At 39.8% G+C, this 25,349-nt stretch overlaps 1 protein-coding gene and 1 long non-coding RNA gene across 6 annotated transcripts in view; one reads left to right on the top strand and one right to left on the bottom strand.

The window, feature by feature from the left end:
* LOC135172709 (ephrin-B2) overlaps nucleotides 1–25,349 on the bottom strand; it is a 228,783-nt gene that overhangs the window by 103,942 nt on the left and 99,492 nt on the right. The window lies entirely within an intron of this gene.
* Nucleotides 2,620–5,753, top strand: LOC135171237 (uncharacterized). Its single transcript, XR_010300510.1, has 3 exons — nucleotides 2,620–2,719; nucleotides 5,076–5,269; nucleotides 5,360–5,753. It is a non-coding gene; the product is annotated as an uncharacterized LOC135171237 (long non-coding RNA).

Raw genomic sequence — 25,349 nt, 5'->3', positions numbered from 1 at the left:
CCTTCATTCTTGCCTCTTTTATTTCACCTCTCACGAGTCCATAATTTTTAAATACCCGCGGAAATTCGAAACTCAGTATCATATTAACACTGGCATTCGTGACTTCTCCAGCCTCCATTGAATCGATAAATTTTTTTCTTGATATTACTAACGAGCGTCCACTTTCACAGTGAAAATAATACTAATTTCAACGTTTTCATATCCATCTCCCTACAAATGTTGGACGATAGCACATGCGATTAGCAACTATTCCCTGATGTGTTGAATGAAAATCGACGCTTTCAACGTGAATTTTCATATGGTTTTATCTACGTACAGCTATTGAAATTGAAAGCTAACGGGAAATAGCGGTGAAAATTCATACGCTTTCCATGACTTGCGCCCGCATGCAGAATTATCATTCCGTCGACGGATTACCACATTTGAGTCATAGGAACTTTGCGAACATTTCGATTCGCATTCATCTTTTCACATATCTACATTGATGGAGAATTGTTATGTACTGAATGATCTGCAAGCGAGGTCAAAGTAAACGCCTGTACGAAATTTCCTAATCGATTTCTGGTCCGTTTTACTTGCGAATCACGTTGTAGGTTGGAATATGAGAAGGATATGCACAAGCAAATATTTGAGCATTCATGGGAATTCAGAATGTGCAGGTCTTTATCAAACAAATGGCCGTTAATACGTGAGACAGGTCTATTGTCCTACCTAGTTAGTCATTCTGCATTGCCATGATATTTTATTTGGTTGAACTCATTATCACTGATGATATTTGGGTGATCAAGTTGAGTAACACTCTTAATGATGTCGGAATGAAAATTCTCTCGGTATATTTATCACTGGATTTAACTCATCTGCGAGGTGAACTTTTCATAGCAGAGACATTCCTTTATATCTCCTCTTCTTCGGTTCGCCTCGTTCGGTACAGTCACTATTAAAATAGTAGCCCAATGGATGGCCTCAACAGTCTGGTCCCTGCAATCTAGTGCCGTATCAGTGATAGCTTAGAGCCAAGTGTACGAGTTGGCAACGTATAGGACGACAAGCGGCAATAGGGACCGTTTGCTTGGATAACTAGTTGTTGACTTGCCTTCGCGGATTGACCGTAGCTATCCGACTCCAGGGTGAATGTGCCTCGGAGACTCACTCCATTGCACTTTCCATTCCATTTGTGTAATTTCGAGAAGGCCCCCCCAGCATCCTCGCATCGCCTCCTTCGTTCTCTATCAAAGTCGCATCATCCGTCGAATTCTGTAATTATCTTCTGCGAGTGTGAATATTTTTCATTCCACTGGGATAACAGTACAATCTCATCGGACAATGATGTTTGGATAATTGAATGATTATTGACTGACAGTTGGATGATGTATATCGCATTATTTTAATGCTCATTATGATGATTGTTTACTCGTTAATGTTTCGTCTACGGTGGATGAATGAATAATGAAATTAATCCAGGGCTCTCTTTGAGATTACCGATGTAATGATCGTGGGCATGTTTACCGTCGTTTCATCCAATTACGATGGACTCGGAGTATCCAAATGGCCAGAGTTTAAATGTCCTGGACAAACTGTCGTACCTCCTAGAGCAACGGCGTGTACATACAGTTTGTTCAACGGGAAATATACACCAAACGTGAATGAGTTCCCTCGTTGAGGCAGATAGGATCAATCCGGAGCCGGACCGTGTAATTGATTCAGCTCAGCGAAACAATGAACCTCTCTGGCCGGATTCCCTGAGCGTCTTACTTATCCGTCCCACAGAGCTTCTACTGTACAATTGTCCTTTAGCATGATTCGAATTATTTTTCAATCACAGAGATCGCCTTTTCATAAATCGTCTATTCATGCGTGGCTGGGTAAAAAACTCATTTTTCACTCAAATATTGTGATTCATTTTCACATGCCAACAACTGGTCACATGTTTCTGTCGGCTATGCATGGGACAAGGGGAAACATATGAGACGAAAAAGTATTTCCACAGTTTTAGCTCTTATCACAATAGATAATGGACTCTGCCAAGTGGACAAAGAACTTGAAAGAAAGGACTCCTGAATGCTAGACTTTTATCATAATCATCATGATAAGCAATGTCTGGTTTACATTTATTATGACTGTTCATTCGTATTTTAAACGCATGTGAAATTGAGGGCAATAAGTGGCGAGATGAGTTGTTGGAAAATGTAATGATACCAGCAGATTGTGTTATCAATATTTCAATAAGGAAATATTTCCATCAGCACCTCCTAACGAATGCTTCTCATGGTTTCAAACCTTCCGGTAGCACCATCTGTGCTCCCTCCCACTAAGCTCAACTCAAACACCCACGTATCCCAGTCGACAACACCTTCGTCGGCACCGACACTCTTTCGTCATTTACATGGTGAATATATTGCAATCTCCATATTCGATTTCATTATTATTCACGAGTGGGAGATATGAAAATTTACGCATATGAATTCATCCCAATTTTTTCTCAGTGAGAAAAAGGGAAAAAACATAATTTTGTTCATCCATTCCATTCTACCATGTCCTATAAGAGTCATTATTGGATTGATCAATATTTAGGAATAGGGTCGAGTGAATGCACAAGTTGATCACGCATGCGGTCGTCGGGTTTTATCAGGAAAAAATGTGTGGAAAAGCGTAGGGGATGGGACAGCTCTTGCTGCATTAATGGCCTGCGCCACTTATTTTGGGAGGGTTCATTCCAAAGGTGAGAAAAAAAAGCAATTTTCTCAGTGAGAGAGAGAGAGAGAGAGAAAAAAGGGCCTTTTTTGAGTGATTACACCTGGTATATCGATTTGCATATACATAGTAAATTTATCGTGAATGGATTCAGAAATAAATGGGGAAACTTGATGAAAATAATGGGAACTGTGGTAATAATAAATTTCGTAAGTGCGTGCAAGTGTGTTATTAAAGATTGATCAAACAAATGTGTGAATTTAAACAGTCAATTGTGTCCGGTACAGTCTCATAATTCAAAGATAAAGCTACCAACTATTACAGTACGTCCATTCTTCTTCTCGATTTACATGTATTCCCATTTCCTCGTTGCCGTTTCTATCCAACAATAAGTTGAAATCGACTATTGGTATACAACTTGAAACTTACTCTTAAGACAAGCCCTTTTAAATTACCGATCTCTATCACCACGAAGATTTATGGCCTGATGCAACATGATTATTGAATGCCTTGTATTTTATTCTATCTCCTCTCTCACACCATTTGATAATATCACATTTATTTTGATTTCGGTGGTATGGCCATAAATGAACGATCATACCCTTTTCGGAAAAAATCGTGTCCTATGCAGTTTATATCAGTTACATAAATGCATCAGAAATTCCACGACTTCATAACAAATCTTGCAGCCGAACGATGATTCATTCCTGCTCATGCTCCACGTATTTGTGAAACGGGTGAGATTCATCCGAGAAAAGATGCACGATGTTTCATCGTTGTGACACGTCTCTCCATACCATGGAATATTGTTGTATATGGCTTTGGCTCGTGAAATAATAGTAAGAAACAACAGCTCGAGTGTATCCGTTTGGCTGGGTGCGAGAGAGAATCTTTTAATACGACGTGCAGATTTATCGCACGACCAACCACCCTCCTTTCTCCCTTTCTCTGTCTTCTTCGCCGTTGAAAGTGAACCGACGATTGTATATAGAGCCCGAAAGAATATGATAAAAACCATCTCGCGATATGTTGATGTTTAATGATTCTAGGGTGACATAGTTTACGATCGACGTATTTATTAAAAGAATCGGTTACTCTCACCAACTAACTAACAAGCCGATATTTCAATCCAGTTAAATTCAAGTGTCGATATTGAATTCTCCCTTCCTTATGATTAATACGTCATAAAAATTTTTCATGAGAACCACTACACACCACTGAGAACCATCAATGACAGGCCTTTCTCTGTCAAGCCTTATTGTGCACTAAAAAGTACCATTTTAGCTGCCAATATTTTTTTTTTCACTTTTGCTTAAAATTCTTTTTTTTCATTAGCTTTCATCTTCCACCGCGTGTGTCTCCTTCCTCTCTAACTTTTTTTTTGCTCTGTATGACGCATTGCATACAGCGGACATCCGAGATTGTCATGTACAAGTTTTCCGTACGCGTTGTACACTTGCATATATGTGTGTCTCTTCCGCACCACTCTCGTCTGGGCTCTCTGTTTTCCTCCGTCTTTTTCTTCTTCTCCTACTTTACCCCCTTTAGCGACTGAGACTGGGTTTCAGCCTTGGTCACGTACCACACGATTCCGAGAAAAACCTTTTGATGAGCGGCGGTCCACGTATGCTTGCACTATTTTTTATAGAGTCATAGGCGTTCATGGCACTCATCAAACAAAATGATCAAAAGTCCCAGATTTCAGCGCTGAAGCATTGGCATGACGATACTATTATTTCTATAATTTACCCTATAAATAGTCTCAATGTATCACAATAAAACGGTTCAAATTGTCGTCTCGCGAGGCACTACGTATTTTCTATTGCTGCTATAAAAAAATTTTCTCGTGCCAAAAAATGGAGGAAATGGATCCAAAAGAAGGGAAGAATGCAAATGAGCTACACTCTCATTGGTAAAGAGAACATCTAATTTAGTTCACTTTGCCCACAGGTGTATAAACGAATTGCACGCACTGAACACGAAGTAAAATGACTCTTTGTAAAGTCCCAACGACTTCTGTACCCAGGCATTTATGTGTGTATGTGTGTATCAGTTGCTGCGATGTACTGTGAGCTACTCAAAGAGATAGGGGGTTAAAGTGGCCAGGAAGGTCGTCGCATCAAACATTTAAAATTCAAAGGATCTCTGTACCAGTTTTCTCGATAAAAAAAAACTAGGATATATATAGACACACACATATATCTATATCTATATGTATAAACAATGTGGTGAGGGTAGGGCGTGAATGAGCAGCGTGAAATTCACGCTATAACCAATACTCGGGGTTCAGAGAAAATTTATGATTGTCGAGGATCGCGTCATGGCCAACGGCTTCTTCGCTGAATGCGCGGGAAACTAATAAATAATACATTTCTGATATCCAGGGGTGGTCGGGTGAGCAAGAAAATTCCAGCCGCCTTTGAAGCGTACATATCTACTGTACGTACGGCTTAGTTCATGATCAAATGTGGTACTACAGGCCATCTCGGAATGTCGGCATCCTCATTAAGCCAGCATAATAATATACGTACCTCCCTCTCTTTACTGGCTACAATGTGCTAACTCGTGGACTTATAAGGTATACCTATTTATACTGTGTTAGTCCTTTGAAAATTCCTTGTGTACAGAGTTGCGATTTACGTACAGTATTTTTTTTTAATGTGTGTAGAGAGGTTGGCGCCATGGCAATGAAGAATAATCGGCAAATTGACACTTTAATTTTCATTGCGTTTGAGGAGGAAAGGACTTTCATCAATGATTACACGGAATAATTGGAATAAGTGTGGTGGCACATTCGTTAAGAGTCAAATGCTCCGACGGTGGTTGCTTTGCGTGCCAAAAATTACACTCAACCGCGTGGATGTTAATTCGAGACTAGAAAGCGCCCCAGACACCACGAGGTTCTTCAGCATCTATATTTTCCACCGGAGAAAATATAGAACTCAACTGTTCACCAGCCATCGGTGCTATATATTTTCCACCACATGAAACGATCCGTGTCCCCTACTCGTGTGGATTCGAAAGGGAGAAAAACAAATTTGAGTGCACTAAAGCACACGAAACAGCGGGCAATGGGCTAATTGTCTAATTTTGCAGATTTGACAATGGATTTTAATTCATGGATGTTTTTGTTCGTCAACTCTTGTGAAGTGAAGTGAAGTGAGTAACAGGCTTGGGAAAGTACATTTTATCTGTGCATTGAATAAATGAAAAATTAAGATATGGGGAGAGAAATAAATGTTTCTGGGGATGGCTGCGATGGGTAGACGAGACGGAATGCAAAATAGAGTCGCAAATCCTTGGATCAAAGGGAGAAGAAGTATGGCTAAACGAGCCGTCCTCAACATTTCGTTCGTTGCACAGTATATATTCAATACTCTCTTACGATGTACATCGTCGTCGTATGCCAGTAATCCTGCTGCTGAAACACGTTGTTAGGTATATGTTTCTGCATACATACGCGAGTTTGTCAAGCTTTATATATACTTTGGGTCAGTGAGAGACATTGAACATCACATAGAACTAGACGGTTAATGTATGAGACCGTGGTTTTCGTATATATGATTATTTGAATGAGCTTATTTACGTCGTCCACATTTTGTGGTTGGAGAATTTACAGTTTTATTTTTCATCTCATTCACACATTACCACAGCTGTCGTGACTCGTTGATCACTTTCGATTGCGCTCGCGTGTTGAATCTCATTATCCTGTAATTAGGGCTTCGTAATTCACAATTCATGGTGGACATCATCGAGAATCATTTAGCATATCAACAGTTGCAGTTTATCGATGAAAATTGTCATTATGTGTTTAATTTTCTTCTCACTTTTGTATGTTCTTTCAACTGTCGTTCCATGAAACTTCTATTGACATTATCGAGAACTTTGAAAATCACCAGGAGCCATGGCATACTTGTAACCAATACCTAACTCGTATCCGGCGTGATCTTCTCATCAGTGGAGAGTCTAATAGAACTTTGCCACATTAATGAGCTACACCAATATCAATATGCAGGTAGATATTTTCCTCCATGACGAATTAATGATGCAGCCATTTGTGCCACGAGATGTGCACTCATTTTTTTTTACAGTTTCATCCTCCTGTGAAACTGAATGCCTGTCGGTTCATGTTTCGAATAACACTGCCCAACGGCCATCCTTGTCCTCGTGCGACGAGGCCGTATGTTGGGACATTTACTCTCAGGCATAAAAAGCCAGACCAATAAAAACAAAAATGAAAAAAAAAAAAGGATACGTACATATATTTTATGCAGCATAGTTGCATTGTTTCAACGGTTATTTATTGTTACTCACGTAACGTTATTTTTTCCTCCCAATTTACATATTTGTATTAGTTTTCAATGTAAATTGAAACAGTTTTTTTTTTCAATATATAATTTCGACAATAATGTGCATTGCCTGAAATAGAATCCATTAATCGGGACAATGTAGAATTGTGTAAATTTCAAATGTAAATATAGACAATTGAAACTTGTCGGTTGCCAGAACAAGTGATTGTATCGAGTATATTTACATCTTATTGGTCTAGTCTGTCGATGATTCCAGTAAAGACGTTATATATAGCATTGTAAATTTTCAACAGTGACAGGGGTGAAACTGGAGAGGGACTCATATAGAAAAGTATATGCACAAGATCTCTGTCGGTATACGCGCGTCGTAGGTATTGATAGTATGCAATGGTATTGACTGGCTGCAACGTGATTCGATTTAGCCCCTTTCTCTCTTCTCGCAGTCTCGAAGAGGGGCAAAGGGAGAAGGATAGAGAAGGTGCTCACTCCTTTAACTCGACACAGAGTATGCGGAGGCGTTCACCATCAATCGAAATGGGCTTTCAATTTAAATTATCGTCAATATCGGATGCGAGCTCGCAGAAGCTATCGATTTCATTCTCCCAACGCGAATGATAAATTGATCCCACCAATGGCTGGGTAGTTGTAAAGCTTCTGGTGCTACACTTCCCTCCTTCCTTGGCTGTTTGCCTGACAAAGTATATGACTTTTTGGCAATTTCCGGGGAGCATTTTCACGCTCGTTTGTCTAGCCATTTTCGTGGTCACATAATATCTAATTGTTTCCGCACTGGGAGACATTCAACCTGGTTTAATATCCAAGTTCCGTCCATTGTTTACGGAATTATTACAATGACGATATAACATATTAGCCTGTCATTTACTTTTTCATTAGTAGAGTTGAAGAGTTGGAGGGGAATCGAGACCTCGGGACTCGTGCAAACGAGTTACGAAACGGGAATGATGCGACAAGTTGAAGAAATCCAATGCATTACTTAATGGCGTGCATGACTAGCCTTGTACCGTGCCTTCAGTGTGTGAGAGGAAAAAAGCCATTCTGAAGTCCTCACCATATAAACAAAAAGGCCAACCGCGGCGTGCGAGCCTGTACGTGCTTCTCGTACTCGCTGATGATAATTACGTCATCTGGTCATAAGTTCCTGTTGGCCTCAACATCCCATGTCCCTGAATTAATATAGAATATCGATGAGAATTCTGATGAATGATATTTACGTGTTTAACGAGCGTCTGCTCGGTCATTCTTCAATTATTCTGCTATATTTTCCGGTATGACACTAGACAGCGAGGTGAGTAAGAAGAGAATTGTAAAAGGTAAATGGGATGACGACAGAAGGCGAACTCCAGTTGTCTTAGCAAACCCCATGGCTGGAGATTAGTTGATGGTGCGATGGAAGTCCTGGAAACGGTGGGAGGGAACATGTATACGGCGCTTGTGGAGCCAGAGGAGCTACTTTTTCACGACTTGGCACATTTTTCAAAGACCGTTGACAGCTATTCCAACCCCAACATTCTTTTTATCCGACCAACTGGTCTCATTGTGTAGCCTCAAGATATCTCACCCGACGTGTGGTGGAGGTTTTGAGAAATTTTCGCCAGTGAAGAAAGAGAGCTAAGTATTTCTTTGATCGAAAATCACTCGTGAAAAATTCACAATATTATTTGGCTTTCTATTCTGAAAATGTAACCGGTGAAAGTGACTCGCAGTGGTGGTTCATTGTCCTGCATCATGTCCACAGTGTGAATCCGTACATTTAGTTTTTACAGTTGCAACCCTATGGTTCTGCAATTCGCTCTGGCAAGTGTTCAGATATCATGCCCGAAGGGTTTTACACACCTGAGTGCGCACATAGAGCACACCACAAAGGAGTGAGATGGAAAATTAGAGAAAGAGGTATGAGAGGATGGGGCGCAAAAGCAGCCACGCAGTATCTTCCATCTGGCATAAATCAACTCGATGCTCGCTCCTTAGACGCTCCTCTCTTGCCTTCTCGTTTCCAACTCGCATATAGTATATCCAATAGAATAGCATTGGATCCACCTCTGAGCGAGGCCTATCTTTTGAGTTTCTAGTGAGCACCGCTATCCTCAACGATCTGAGGATTATTAATTCAACTTGGCATATCCACCTTACACCTCAGATATCTACACTGGTGCGCTCTCGATCCAACCACCAAGCCCAGCTACACCGATGTTGATGTGATTTGCCCAGGTCTCGAGTGCAATATGCCTTTAGTTGCATTCCACAGGAGAAGGGAATCCATAAAGGGAGTTACACCTCTTGCTTGTACCTTCTTTTATTCTCACTCACTGGATCGTCTTCGTATTCCCTACTACCAACTTTTTTGAGATATATCCACAGATATGTTGTAGGTCGACGATACTTGTTTGGAAAAATGACCATTTGTAGGGTCTACATACGGGGGTTATCCCAGCCAAGGCAATGCAAAATGCCAACATGACCTTAAAGAAAAGGAATTGAACATTTTTTTTTTATATTCCACGTATAGAGTTTGCAGACTGGACAAATTCTTTTCTACATCCGTGTACCATTCTCATTGTACACCAATATTTCATTCTTTTTTTTCCTCATCTATTTCTGTTTATTTTCTCTGGTAAATAACTTCATGCAATTGAAGAGGAATGCTTTATGCATTCGCGAAGGAGCTTTCTGCATGTTCAAGTTCAAGATAAAGGACGAGAATGAGAAAAATGGAGATAGAAACTTTGAACTTATTCAGCACAAGGGGGGCAAGAAAAAATGGAAAAATTCTAACTTTGAAAAATTCAAATACGATGTGGTGAAAGTTTATTCACTTCTACGGAGATGTCCAACGCTGAGTGAACATTTTATGATAAAACCATATGCGATAGTCTCTGTATTCAGCAAGTCATTCCATACGCTCTTACAATACTTCGATACTGCAACGGAACTTGGTCCTGTTATAGTGTTTCTACGATTAATACCGTGTACAATATGTCATGTACATTCACTTCATTTAGTAGAAATTTTCTCCATGGGAATAAAATTCTCGAGGCCAGCAATTGATGCATTCTGAGAATGATTAGACGTCGGACCGTAAGTTGAGGGAAACTCCTGTTACTGTACTCTTAGTGAATAAGGTCGGGTTTGCCATAAGAGAGCGATTCAAGTGAAATTGGGATAATTTGAAAATTATTATAATACCAATTGGAGACCGTGGGAAGAACGTCGAAAATTAAAAAAAAAAAGTGTCGATAGAAGGAATAGCATATCATAACAAAGCAAATTTCTGTTGTTATTTTTGTCACGACGGGGGATAAACAACAAAACAAATCTGAATTAAACTTCACGCAAAATCTCATCAATCGCAATGAAGTCAGTAATATGTATATATGGTGTTGTTAATCTCAATGACGTTATCAATTTGAGAGAAGCAATCTTTGTTAATATATTCTCCGAAGATGGTGCCTGTTCAAACGCATCGATCGTAAAGTTATGGCAAACAGCCATTTTGGGTATTAAAGAGACTTGCGTTATTAACTGTGTGTTCAGTGTGTGGAAGTTCCATTTTACGGCAATTATATTTGAATGATCCAATTATATTATGGAGATAGAAATCATATTTGCTTGATGTGTTGATTTTCCCATAAAACCCGTATCAGGGATGTGCAATACGGTATTCACGTGTAATAGTTATTCCTTGATCCTACAACATTTTGCAAAATTCAAATTCCACTCTGAAAGAGCAATTGAGAGCACTTGAAGCAAGCAAATAGATTGAAAATAGGTGAAGATGCACCTCGTTGATTTCTCTAAAATGTAGATTTTCCGGATTACACTATCTCCCATTTCCCTTCTAGTTCAAGAATATCTCTATCGAAATTTGCAAACAATTTTGTCGGATGATTGAGCCCAAGAAAAGTTATCGAATCGATGGAAATATTCAACGATTCAATGATATCTAGAAGCAGTATGAACCTAGTAAAAACACATCTCTATGCAAAGGGAATTCCTCGGTGCCATACCGTTTTCAAACAGTCGTCAAAGAATTTCGTCTGATCGAGAATAGAATGCACTCCTCGGAGTATCCGCTATGCAAGTTCAAATTCTGTAGCTACGCATGTAGTGTACACCTCCAGATATATTAGGACAACGTAAAATTAGATTAACGAATATTAATGTTTTTAAATAAATTTCTCCCACACGAGTTGAAGAAATTTTGCAGTTGCATAGCAACACAGTTGGTACAACATGGAGTTGGAAGAATAGCAATTTGTCTAGGATGAATAGTGGTGTATTTGACGTGAGCAGTATTGAAAACGTCAAATGAGCTTTGAATGTTCAATCAATGGTTATATTGAATATTTGAAGAGAAAGCTGAAGGGAAAGCGTTTGTCGAGCGTTGTTGCGGCGATATCGGAACAAGCTTCAGCACAGCTAGGTATACAATGCAAGGCAGCATCGTATAGGTATATATGGGTCCAAGCCTTGCCTCGATTATTCGGTTGGCAGCCATTAGTAAACGGCCATTGTCACGTGCAAAGACAATGGGCCTGTCATTACGATATTAATAACCCCCCAAAACTAATATAGCGTAAGCTATGTGAAGCCGGCGAGCATCGCCGTTGCAGGATCAAACTGGCCAAACACTTTGCACTAACTCATATATTTCCCCCAGCAAATGCTCCAACCGAACAATGAAAACCTTGACAAGAAAATTCCTCCAGTCGACTATGAAATTCAATTGTTCGACTTTTATGGAGACTATCAGTGTGTATGAAAAGGGCCCAATTTGTTGTTCCTCATGACAAGTCTCAGGTGCACCAATAATGTTCAATAAGTCGTGGAATTGTGCGTGAAAAGTCGGTTATCATTTCATGCAAGTACACGATTCACGTTCATTTTCATTTATCATAAAATTCATCATATGGAGGGGCTGGCTTCTATTGTGGAAAAAGGTTTTCTTGTGCGTCTGGTTGCGTCCCATAGACGATATTATAGCGCGGTTTACTACGATGTTATGCTCTGGTAACTTCAACAAGAAGGTACCTCAAACTATGCCACCACAGAAAACTCCCAGACACGCATCCGGTGCCTTTAATAAGTAACATAAGAGGCGGCGAGACGGGCTTTAATGAGAACATCATTGATTAATCGATTTTCATTGCTCACAAGTTTTTCAAATTTCACTGTAACACTTTCAAATGAAATTTGAGGAAATTCATGAGATTTTTCTCTTCATTTGATTGAGGATATTTAATATTGTCGTTCCAATTAGTCACATTTTTTTTTCTTCATTTTTCTAAACGTGTTCACATTAAAGTCTCACATCTGGGGGTCGTTTCGCTGTATTGATTTTTTTCCGTAGTTAACCAACTGTGAAATGATCGAGTGCAATTAACTTATGATGTAAAATATTCAATAATTTTGCCGGGATATTCGTCCATCTGCACAAAATAGAATTACGCAGAGTGGCGATGGTAAGGTATAGGTGTACAAGGAGGGAAGAAAAAAATTTCATTACCTGTAGGGGCCTCGACATACCACGGTGTGAGTAATAAAATTTGAAGGCAGGTCTCGACCCTGGCAACGTTGCTACGTGCACGCACGAGATTGCGATGCGGGTTTGAGGTATTGGCAAGCCGCGGACTTATAGCAGTAAGTCTCTTGCGTATATGTATAAGTACAATCATGTGTGCCTGCTTTTTTCATCAACTGTGGAGCATAACGTGTACGGTGTTCGATGATTGGACGTGTGCCGCCAGATGGGATTCGAGAAAAAGAAATTGTGGTGAAATAAAATTATGAAAATAAATCAGGGGCTATTGAAACTAGTGAACAATACATAAAGCTGGATTGTTAAATAGAGTAGAAGATATTTTTATGCGGTGTGTGAGAAATAAAATGGTATTTCAGGGGCCCAAGGGTGAAGACGAGGATACCAGGTGCAGGGATATACGGAGGTGCCTGCACGACCCACGCACATCAGCTACACCGTGGGCGATGGTCCATCGTCGATCCGTAATACCTCGGCGTTACGAGTAAACGTTACCGCTTGCATCAAGGGGGCTCTTTCAGGCCTTCTCGGTACTACATGAGCTCGTTTTTCAGTCGCGATATAAGCGCCTCGAGACGCATCATATTCGATAATATTTCTACAGAGAAATAATTCCCCCTGTCACGGATCGAATATCGGTAGGAATTAGCCCACCATATTCATTGCATGGTTGGCTGAAAAATTGTCTATTCCTCTGAGCTTGATGTTTTATTCTCACGCATGTCACGTGACCTGTTAATTTCATGAAATACATGGTGATAGCTGGAGGGAACGAGAAATCCTATCAAAATTTCCGGGCGAAAAATATTTAAAAATTAGCCACTCTCTTCTATTACGAATTATGTTAAGGGCGCAGCCATTTTTATTGAATAGTTTTCCCCGTGTAATGGTATAAAGCAACATAGTGAAATAATCAAAATAATTGAATATTAATGTTGATCGAGATTATCAAATAAAATGGCAAAGAATTTTTTAAGAAAATCTCTCAAACTTTTGGACGATCCAGGATGGTATGGTTGATATCAGTGGTGCGCGGGCTCTTTAACCAAGGGACGCCTTCGTAAGTAACCAATCTCTGTGGGTACTACCTATATCACGCTTCCCCCCTTCCTCCCCCTCGCCCCTCACCCCTTGTCTTAAATAAGCTGTGGCCCGTTCCGTCTCGTTTCTTCGATGCCACCCCTAGATCTTTATCTCCTTAAGAGGTACGGAGCCGGAGCGTCCGATTAATCTCCGCTAATACCTACTTGCTGCTACTACGACAGTGGCTCCGTTAATCGACTTTGCCTCGATTCGGTCACTTGCACCTCCTACGTCTCTTAAAATTCACAAGAGCGATTTTCGTCGTTCTTGAATTTCCAGGGCAAAAAAAAAAATCATCCAAATTGAATTCGATAATATCATTTCCACCGGTGACAGTTCAGGATTATTGAATTCATTATTTACAACCGGAAATTAATATTTAGGGATAATCATGTTTGGGTTGGTTCTACCACTGGAGTAGTAGGTAACTCTCATTCACTATCGATAATTACCTCTTGTGTCACGCTGATTTGGGGTGCCATGACAAATATTTGCAGTGAAGTCCACACGTGGGCGAGCTAAGGATCTTGTTGGGCACAGAGGCGACGGCTCGAGGATCCACTGACATGTTCGTCTTTGCTAATTGGTCACACATGTCAGATGGAGATTTGATTAAGCCAACCAGTTGAGCTATTTTACAATATCCGTTGAATGCACTCATGAATTGAATTGTTATCATATTGTTAACAATTTTTTTCGCCAAAACTCTGCTTTTAATGCACGACGAAATAACCGAGAATAATTAATTGAATTTGCAGATTCTGGATTGTAAACTTTTTCAATAATAAAATCAATTTACATTAATTTAATTATTCACCACTATCCTTCATTCTCGTTTTAACGAACCTACCAAATCATTGTCAGTGATTCGTCGTTTTTTTAATCACGTGAATTGGCCGAGCCCACACCGATGTTTTTTTTTTATCCCTTTTCAATGAAACTATTTTCTGCCGACAAGTTGATATTTGGCATGATGGTATCGAAGGATAACTAGAACCAAAAAAAACCCTCAAAGAGAAATATTCACAGAGAGCAAAAATATACAATAAATAAAATGTTCCGCCCCATGGTTCGGACTTGTTTATTGAGTTGAGAATATAATTCACGCCCCCTTTCTTTTTTAACTCGTTAACAGTTAGCAATAACATTAATTATTTTTATCATCTCCTCTTTTCACTCTCTATCTTTGCTCGTTGGTGGGCTTTTATTCAGGATTTTAATACTTGACACGATATCTCTCTTATATATACGCAAAGCCAAAAAAATAAATGGACTATATCGATCCGATCGTAAACCTATGCATGTTTTCTCACAAAATAAAAAATATTCAGGCGGAATAAAGTCTCATTAAATCTTCTCTGGGTGTCGGAGAGGAACAAATTTGGACCGAACCGGATTCATTATAAAATCATTATCGTAGCCGTGTACAAATTGACGGGCGCTCTCGCTTGGTAAATATTCGATAATGGAATCTGAAGGAAAAGCAACATTGTGATAGGTGTCACTTGGGAATTAGCATTTTTTTTTTCCTGTCCATCCATTTATAGTTCCCCGCCATCGTCATCGCGATCCACCGAAATGCCAAGTTTTTCTGCACACACACACCTGTCATTATCGAGAATCAAAAGAGTAGAGCAAAACTCCATACGTTATCCAAAAGTCGACAGGTCCCAATTAAAAATTCAATTTAATACCGTATCTTGTCCACATGTGTTTGTCATACCCCTGGATTATTCACATTTACCAACAAAATACTCGACTATGCGGCAATTTAACCGACAAATGTACGGGTAGATCCGTTCAACAGTTGAATTTAACAAATAAATAAGAAAATCATCAATAATCTAACTGGTATATCTCGTACGCTCCATTGCTACGATCGAGAAACTTGTCCCATGTTATTTTGACTTTTCGATCGCGATTTACATAACACAAAACTCGCTCAAGGGAGAAATTCAGCACGCAATCGCTCTAGCAAGAGGTGAATTGTATATACATGTATACACTTTATTTCAACCCGTGAAATGTTGTTGGTGTGTACGTGTCGTATATCGCACCGTGTATGCATAGGCAGCTGCAGATATTGAATTGAGTAAAGCTCACTAGGATTAGTAATCAAGGTGATACCACTTGAAATTGGGAAAATTGATCTGATATTCATCAATTCACATGAGTGTAAAAAAGTATTTGCTGAGAAGAAATTTTTGGGGATAGATTTTCGAGTGGATAGGTCGAGAGGTAGAATCCCTTCCGTCGCCATCGCACCATCTTTATCGTGGCGTTAACTATACGCCAGGTATATCAGTAATCCCCTTTTCTCCAGACCTCTCGCTGGTATTCGATCCGAAAAGGTGTTGACCACAGAGGAGTTGCATCTTTCCAGTGCCGATAAACCTTATATTTCTCCTCGTCTCACCGCCATCCCGGAGGTCCCGTCTTTCCCACTTTCCAATATCTCTCCCTCATCCTGTTTTTTATCCATTGGTTTTTACGTACTTTCAGGTAAATCCCAAATCCCAAGGACTTGAGATCCAAGATAATTTGTCAAATGAAAATCTCGTTGGCCTCGTCACGGGCCTGACTAATTTTTTAATGAACCGCAATGACGAGTCATCGCAAGTGATCACAGCTCTAATTCGATTTTCCAGTTTGACTGTATATCATTAACGATGACAGGCGAGTAGAGAAGTAGACGGAGTAAAGGTAGAATAAATTTCAGATTTTGATGCGGAAAGAGAACACTAGACAGGGGAATTTCAGGGTCGATAGGAGGGCGAGCGGAAATTCATGTTAGGCGTTTGCATATATTATTAATGGACTCAACGGGGCCCCTGTCACTGAAGAGACCTGGCAGCTATCCGGATTGTCGTCTGTGACCGTTTTATTTGGCCCTACACTGTTATTCACCAACTTAACTTATATATCTGTATATATTTCTGCTGAATACGACGTCGATCCGACATTTTCCCTGTGTGTCTTTTATCCAATTCTGACATTTGGAAAGTTGATGACAGGACCGTAACGGCCTCAAATTATTTAAAACAAGTCGAAAATTCTTTACCACTTGTCTCCTTGGCAGAGGTTCTAACCCACCAGGGGATAACTTTATTGAGAGAATTTCCAAGAACAAAAGTTGAAGTTTCAATTTACGAGATGAATAATTGATATTTACTTGGCGCTTTTGGAAAACTTTGTAAACGGTAAACACGGGGATGTTGCTTATATTGTGTGATTAATTGTCAGCTACATTATTTGTCATTTGTATCACACAATTCACTTTCCATGTTACAAACTAGCAACTATGTACTCCCATATGATTTGAATTTGTCTATTCAAAATTTCAACAAGAGACTAACAAAGGATGAGAAAATGACATTGTCAACTGAAACATTGTAATAATCTTTGATCGCTGGTGCATTCGCTCATTCATTTGTATCGTGAAATTTGGAAGGTTGAGTGCGGCAGAGAATTGAAAAATTACACATTGTATTGCCAAAACAGCAGTGCAACTAGTATTATACAAAAGCTTGTATCAAACGAAGAGAGACCGGCATTGTGTGCATGAAATTGGCCCAGGGCACAGTGTTATCCTTCGCCTCGTTAGGCAACTTGTTTCATATCTCGAATGAACTTACGGCTCTACTGTAATATACCTCTCTTCCATTTACGCAAGACATTTCAATTGGACAAAACTTGATACAGATATCAGTCGGTGTGTGTGATGAAAAAAAAAAAAAATTAATACCATTACATTCCGAATATTTCCCACGTGTCTGTATTTGGAGGATGATGATGATGATAATAGTAAGCATTCAAAGTACAAGGAGAATAAAAAAAGGATGTTCTTGAAAAGTTGAGACAATAATCGAATGGTGGCAGCACTACCTTAAGAGTCCTACTTGGTATACCTTCAGAACATATAAAGATTGCACTTTGAAAGAGTGGGGAGAATGAGTACAGACTATAGCGCAGAAGCAAGCACTCCGTTGCTGAGGCTGAATCCACTCTTTTTCACACTGGAGTTATCATTTGAAGGGTGTGCATCGAGCCGAGAGGAATGAAATGTAACCCCAGTGTTCCAGTTTCATTTCAATTTTTAGTCCCTCAAACGTTATTTAATATTGTGCTGTGGATTCGTGTTTTTCGTATGAACGAACCATAGATGATATTAATTTTTTAAAAATTAAATTGCACAATGGTTATGGAGAGGATTTTGTTTTAATGGCACAGCAAGCGTTAATTTTAATTGAGGTTGAGTCATCCACACAAAAAGCTCACTGTTTTCATGCTGAAATAATAGAAAATACCACAATGTCTATGACTATATTAGTAGAGAAACAAAGTAGCACGGTACTGGGACTGCAGGGAAGCCATTCGCAGTCACGGAATTAATTCAACCAGCGATTAGCTTTTGTGCCGGGGGGTTGGGCGAGTTCTGTTAAGTGATGAAGTGTGTATAGGTGGTGAGAAGGGTGGTGGGAGGGAGCTGTACTGTGTTGCGAGCTAAATACAAGTGGGCTTGAAGCATGCGAACTCCCGGAAACCGGACGAACTTGCGCTCATGCACGCAAACCTCAACGCCCCCTTCTATCCACTTTTTGTACAATTTTTCCTTCACTTTTTTAACTCTTTTTTTTTACACTATTCGCTCCCTTAGGCGCCTTCATTCATTCGTTCCACGTCTCGAGTTATAGCTACGATTGGCCATCGACTCTTTCTTCTTTTTCTTTCTTACACCCTCTGGTAATGGCAAGCTTGCTTTTATTTTTCTCCCAATGTAAGTAATTACACGAGAAACTATCGTACATATTATACTTGCTTCCGCTGAACCATTGTAGAGAACTACATGGACAGGTCCTTTTTACACATATATTCGTTCCTTCGTTGGCCTCCATTGGTCAGGATCATTCTAAGATGGATCGGTCGCCATCGGTTACTGTTGCACTGAGAGAAGTATTGATTTCTTCAAAATTTCGTCCTTTCTTGAGGGAAGAATGTCTATGATTTTCGGCAATAAACATTATCGCACCCAATCAACAGTACCTAGTAATGATTCAATAGGAGAAAACGATATTGGCAAAATAAATTTGGCAAAAATATGTTTTTTTTTTCAGTGTATGCGATTTTTACGATTTTTCCGGTTAAAATTGTACATAGCGAATTGATTACACAGCCTGTTGTATGTCTGGTATATTCAACTGACTGTAAATATCAGATATTCCATGAAAACTCCCGTCACCCCATGAAAATTGCCCCTCATTAATATTTCTCAAAGTATCAAGTGTATTTTCAGCCATCGCCAAACTCTCATGATGAATTTAATTATTCGTGAGAAATATGGCATACAAAATGATAGACAAGAGAAGTAGAAGAGGTTGCGTCGGGGTAATAACTGAAGGCGGAAGTTAAGCGACTGCTGGAGGGAAATAGAAAAAGAAAGGGGTATTCCCTGTACTGACGTCAGCTGCAAGACTTCGCACATAGATTATCCTCGGTAAATTCCGTTCACCACTTTTCCTCCTGGTTTCAACTTGCATGAGCCGAGCTCCGCAATCTTCCCAGTATATTTTGATTTTTCATAGTTTAACTTTGGTATTCTGATTGAATTGATTTCACTATTACAAATTCATCACATACATGGAGGGAAAAATTTCAGAATTTTTGTGAATTCAATTGTGTAGCGCGGAAAAAATTTCCCAGCCAGTTTCATCAATTTTCTCGTGAAAGTTCAGGGTCTCGTTCCTTGCACCGCACTTCAGGAGAATTTCTCTCGATATTTTCTGTGTGCGAGCACGAGTCACAATGTCCTGTTTTCCGTATGGCGCAAACTCCCTAATTACAGATACAGAACAGACAGTTGGAACTAAATTATCCGTGAAATTCCGGGGTTAACTAACTGCATTTCGGTATGATCGTCACAGCGGTTTAATCTGATATAGCTATATACCTATGCGCGTATATATCTATATATCTCAGATGCAGAGGCGTCGATCATTCGGAATATCTCGAACTGTATATAGATCATGAAGGCTCTGAGCATCCATGTCCTTGATATATTGTCATGAAGGAAGGCTCGTCGTCGCTCGTTAAGTTCAATTCACATACCGCAAATTGTGCAAATATAAAGTCATTCGTGAGCTTTCATTTTAGCATAGTACGCTTCACACTTTTGTAATTTTTCAACTCATTTTTACGGCTTTTGAATAAAATATCTCTTTCATAAGGAAGAAAAGTTACGAAAATTGAACGAGCCCTCTGTTTACTCAAAATTATGACTGTTGACTTGGGAGGTAGCGCTAAAAGTTTTTGCAAGAAAGAGTTATTCGCGCATCTCTTGAGCCGCATTCATTGACGTTAGGGAATGTTAAATTAATGAGAGATGGCGGTGAAGAGGGAGAAAAGGTTGAGGGATAGTATACCTATTTGTAAGCATAACAATTTCCCTTGCGAGGCGAAGTGTTTGGATTATCCTGATAACTTCGAAAATCACGGAATAGATATTCCATTCATGTTCCCCAGTTTTCTTTATTATTCCATCAGCGAACGAATATCCATGGAAAGCCACGCGGCTGCATATGGATGTTCATGTGAAAAGGTGAAGAAAACAAAGGGTTGACACGATGGAGTACAAAAACATACCAAATGCAAGGATGTCTACGAGGGTGCTGGAGAAAGCTATGCGAAAGGGTGACTTGACAAGGGAGATGGATACCAGATCGGATCGGATTGTGAAACAGATCGGTCGTGAGGGTGATGATGGTGGTAAGCGGGTGGCTGTGGTAAGCGCAGAATCGTGTCGCGGATAAAGTGGTGCCCATCACTGTCTGTCACCAACTCTTTTCTGCATTTGGTCTATATTTTCCTCTCAGCATTGCACTTCAAAGCTCCCGTATATCTTCATATATCAATCAATCATCTAAAATAGTCAACAATGCCGTTGTTTGAAAATATATTTCGGTATTAGTGCCAGGAGTATCCAACGTCTATCGAGCGGTTAAATTGATGCGAAAACAAGTGAGGACCGATCAGCAACGGATCAGCGAGAGATACTTCCGGGGGGGAGGGGAAGGAGGAGATGAGATGAGATATGGTCCTGAGAGAAAGGGGGGGAAAATGCTGATTCAAAAAGTTTACAAAACTCTCGTTGGTATACAAGTCGGCCTTTCTCTTGTGGCTCAATCTCCCCCTTGGGTAAATGTTACGCCGTTCAGGCGGCAATGTTTTTCCATTCAAGGGGAAAAAAGCAGCACAGAAAATTAGAAATTCACCATTGAATATATATCCATATATATGTATACATATATTACCACTGCAAAACACTCTCTCTCCATAATTTCCCCTAATTTGACATATTTTCATCATCTACCTTCTAAAATTTTTCATTCTGAAGCGAATAAACTGAAATTCTCGTATTCTGAATGACAAAGTTTGCACGATGTGTCATACGTTGTGATTTCCTCATAGAAACTTGGACTCCCCGCGGAAGGATAGAGTTCGACCAGGGCAGTATATTGTACGGTCGCGTTACACAAGTCCAGCTCCCGAGAGGGCTATACTAGTGTGAAATTGAAACTTGTCTTTGCATCGGATTAGCTTGGTTACTGTTCTCGGCTGTCAAGGGACTGACGTAATTTTAACGTTGTTTAATTATTGTATTGTCAATTGAAAAATACCCCAGCTACACGCACAGTGATAGGGAAAATTAATACTGTAAATGGAAAAACAATGATAACTTGTGCATTGGGTTCAAATTTTGTGTCCCCGGATACACCATTAACGTGTACAATGGAACGGAACCGGGGAACGCAACGGCATGAGGAACGTATGCATTTGGCTTGCGCCACTGGAAGCATGTGTCTTCATTAAGCGTCCTGGGCGAGTGAGGGTGTGCAGGGGGGGGGGGGGGTAGTTGTAGAGAGGATAGCGAATGGCACTGGTATGCCTGCACGATTGCACTGAATCACATCGGGAAACCAAGCATCGTGGCCCGAATTAAGCGCTAAATGCATCCCCGTTCTGTGCTTTAAAGTCCTTCTCTCTTCTACCATCCCCCGGCAGCTCCTGCTCTCCACAACGTTGATGGTAGCGTCTGTTCATCCCTCTCTCTTTTTTGTTTTTTCCAAGCACAGGGAGTACGGAACTTTGGGGAGAGGCCAATGAGAATGAACGCTACTCGATGTTTTGCATGCAAGAACTATGAATATACCGCAAGTGTTGAATGCTAAATACCATTGGAAGATTCGAATATATGTTGTCGGATATGCATTCATCGTAGAGCTAATGAATTATAGAATTCCCTGAAATTCATTCATTGGTGTCAGATGCAGTTCGAAGTATTTTATGCATTCAACCGTTGGGATTGAATAATATTAAGTTGAAGATATGACCAAAATTGTGGCTGATGCAATTGAATTGCAGTCGGTGTTCCAATTGCAGATGTTTTTTATTGCGTTCCATTATAAAGAAATTTTGAGGGTTGATCAACACTCTGCCACGTCATGGGATGAAAGGAGTCAGAGAAAGCAGGAGAGTGAGAGAGAGAGGGAAAGGGCAAGGGAAGTTGGAGGCGTTGGGGTTGAGAATGATGACGGAGGGGACCCAGACAGCGGAAGAAGGGCCGCTTGAATTATATGACTACGTAGATCTACTCGTTTGTGTGGCGCTTGTAACTCGGATTCCCGACGATTTATCGACACTGTTACACTGTCGTCGCCAGAGATGCGGCTCAAATGGTGTTCACCCGACGGGAACAACTCTCCCAAACGAAAAACCATTACTCGAGTAACCGATTATGTCATTGACGCTTTTGACATTTCATTCTGATTATTCGCCTCCCATGGATTGTTCTCTATTGATTAACTATAAAAATTCAACCCTCGATTCACTTGATTCTATCATTTACTACGGTTCACGATACGTAAAACGTGTATTTCTTCATTTTAGGGCTGTGCGATAATCCTTAAAACTCACTCAAGCGAAGAGTAAATTTTCACCAAATCTCTTCGCTGAGTGGGGACCTGCACCAATCCGTAAGAAGGAATAGATTTAATCCTAAAGTGGATTTTCCTTTACCCTTTTTCTTCATTGCTGTGTGAACGGACCAAGGTCCTTCGACGATAAGATCTTCTTCGATAGAATCTCTCTCGTTGGTACAAAACTCGTAACAATGTGTAGTACATATGGAAAACCGGAAAGCATCAAATATATAAGTAAACAAATCAATTCCAATAACGTGAGAAACAATTTTTTCCTGGATCTGGAACATTTCCCACTCAGAAAAAGAAATTATTTTTATTCCGACTATATGATTCCTGATATATTTTTGTGACTCTATGCACAAGCAAATATCGCACGTGTATATTCAGACCAGCAATTCCCAGGTGGGCCAAATTCAATTCCAGGCACGAGAATCGAGGTGAATTACCTGATTATCGGTCAACAAATGACATTGGATAACAATGCAATAACGATTATTTATCTTTGGCATTATTATTATCTAATATTTCAAACTGAGTGCACACTACCTTCCCCCCCAAAAAAAAACAATTTTTTTCTGACAAAAATATTTATACTTGTCTGAGATAAATTTATTTCTCCGTGCACTAGCAAAAGACTTTCTACATGTGAACGAAAAACTCGTGTGACATAACTACATTCTAGTGCTTTTTCTTGTATGCATGAATTATCTTCCCCAAACATGACAATATACGCAAATGAAAAAGTATGCATACTGAGTGAGATCTCATTTTTCATTATATTTGAAAGGAGTTGGACTGAGAAAATGGGGGATGAGAGATTTGTCCGTTGATGAACGCGGGACCCCTGACTAATTAAGTGGACAAACGCAGCGCCTATCTCTCGTGACCACACTCACGTAACTGTGCCATAGGCATCGCATTACCACCCACCCACGCTTGTGTTAGAATATTCCGATGCAAATCTGTCATTCATAGCGTCATTTGATGATTCCATGCGCTTATTGATCCACTCGACTTTGAATTTAACACTTTCATGTTGTGATTACCTACGACAAGATTTTTCCCATGTCTCCGAAAATTCTTCGCGAACGATATTTAACAATTCCCGTTTCTTTGTTAATTCTAATTGCACATCTCCCCGGATATTGAAACAAGAGCGAATATTTTTCCTTTTTTTCCCGTCTTAATTTACAACCGGAATTTTCTTCTCTGTATTTTCAGGAAAAATACTAATACATGGTACGATCGAGCTGACTGGAGTATAAGTATAGCTACGTGAAAAACAAACAATAGAGCGGAGCCAAATGACAATGAGTCTACGGGTGGTCGCAGACAAAATTATTTATTTCAAATATTAATGCTATTTCTTTCTGGGTATGTCATTTTCTAACAGCGCTCTCTCTCCTTCCTCTCCTGCTGCAGTGATACGGCTTTCAGTGAGGATAAAAAGAAAAACCAGTTTGGTGTACGGTCATACGTCGATTCACGAACTCGTAAGCTCCCGTTAATGACAATACATCTCTGAGTGCGGTATTGTTTGCTTGAATTATGGAATTATTATGAACTGTGCGCGCTTCGCACGCTCTCTATAGTCTCAAATGTTCATATACATGTGAGAAGTTATATCGAACGCAGCACACAGAGGCAAATTCAATGTGGTACTGGAAAAAAAAAAATGTCGACAACAATACGGTATGGAGCGGCCGTATGGAAATTGAGGGAGAGAAGCAAATGATGCTGTTTACGACCACCACACAAATTCATAAATCAACGTTGGTTCGCGTAGTTTCAATAGCATGGTAGGGTAACAACGAGAGAAAATATTCGAGAACCAGTGGAGAATAAATAAACAGCGGAAAAAATCATCTATGAAAAGAATTGAAATCAGACAATAAGTACTTTTCCTCTTAATCTTCATCGTAAATCATGTACCGGCTTTATTATTCTTTAATCCAAAGATTGATAATTCAATTGAATGAGAATTCACCGGGTACGCTGTAAAACTCTAACATTTGAAATTCTAAATAACGAAGGCAAAAGAATGAAGAAAGAAAATAAGATTAAATAGTGTTGGATTTGGCTAATCCTCGGAAATTTGAATATAGCCCGCAACGTGAAATCACCGCCCGGAAAGAATAAAACAAAACTGGCTATTTCAAATTTAAATTGACTCGATACCGCAAATGTTTTACTTCTACTTCCTTCTTGCGAATGTCTTGACGAAAATCCCTACTCAAGGCAATGCTCAGCGGGTCAGTCCCAACCGGCTTTTTGAGAGATTAGGTGTATATCCTAAAGTTGGTTTGTGCCGGTGACTCGATCTACCAACTTCTATCTGAATTAAACCGATAGTAACTCAAAATCGTGTAGAGGATTTCCGTAAATTTTAACTACCACTTACCGAGAAAGAGCTTTTCCATTTAAATATAAATAATTACTCTGCCCCTGTGCACAACAATCAATGACAGATATTGACGCCCGAAAACTAGAAATAATTTTCATAGTATGAAAAAAAGGTGGAGCCGCTTTTCCACATAAAATCTGTGTATGTGATCGTTAAAACAGCACGATGACATTCCGATCACTCCTTCTTTTATTTCCCGCTGTGTGCTTTGTCTCCTCGAGTGAGAGCTATCATCATCGTACACGTTGATGGATTTTCCTATCGTAAAAAAAGCATTTTACCATTCCTCCGTGCGCCGCTATATAGTCGCTCAAATCGTTATGGGA

Source organism: Diachasmimorpha longicaudata, chromosome 2 (genome assembly GCF_034640455.1).
Source record: "Diachasmimorpha longicaudata isolate KC_UGA_2023 chromosome 2, iyDiaLong2, whole genome shotgun sequence".
Taxonomy (NCBI): domain Eukaryota; kingdom Metazoa; phylum Arthropoda; class Insecta; order Hymenoptera; family Braconidae; genus Diachasmimorpha; species Diachasmimorpha longicaudata.
The sequence above is the reverse complement of the archived record's forward strand: the minus strand, read 5'-3'. Positions and strand labels throughout refer to the sequence as shown.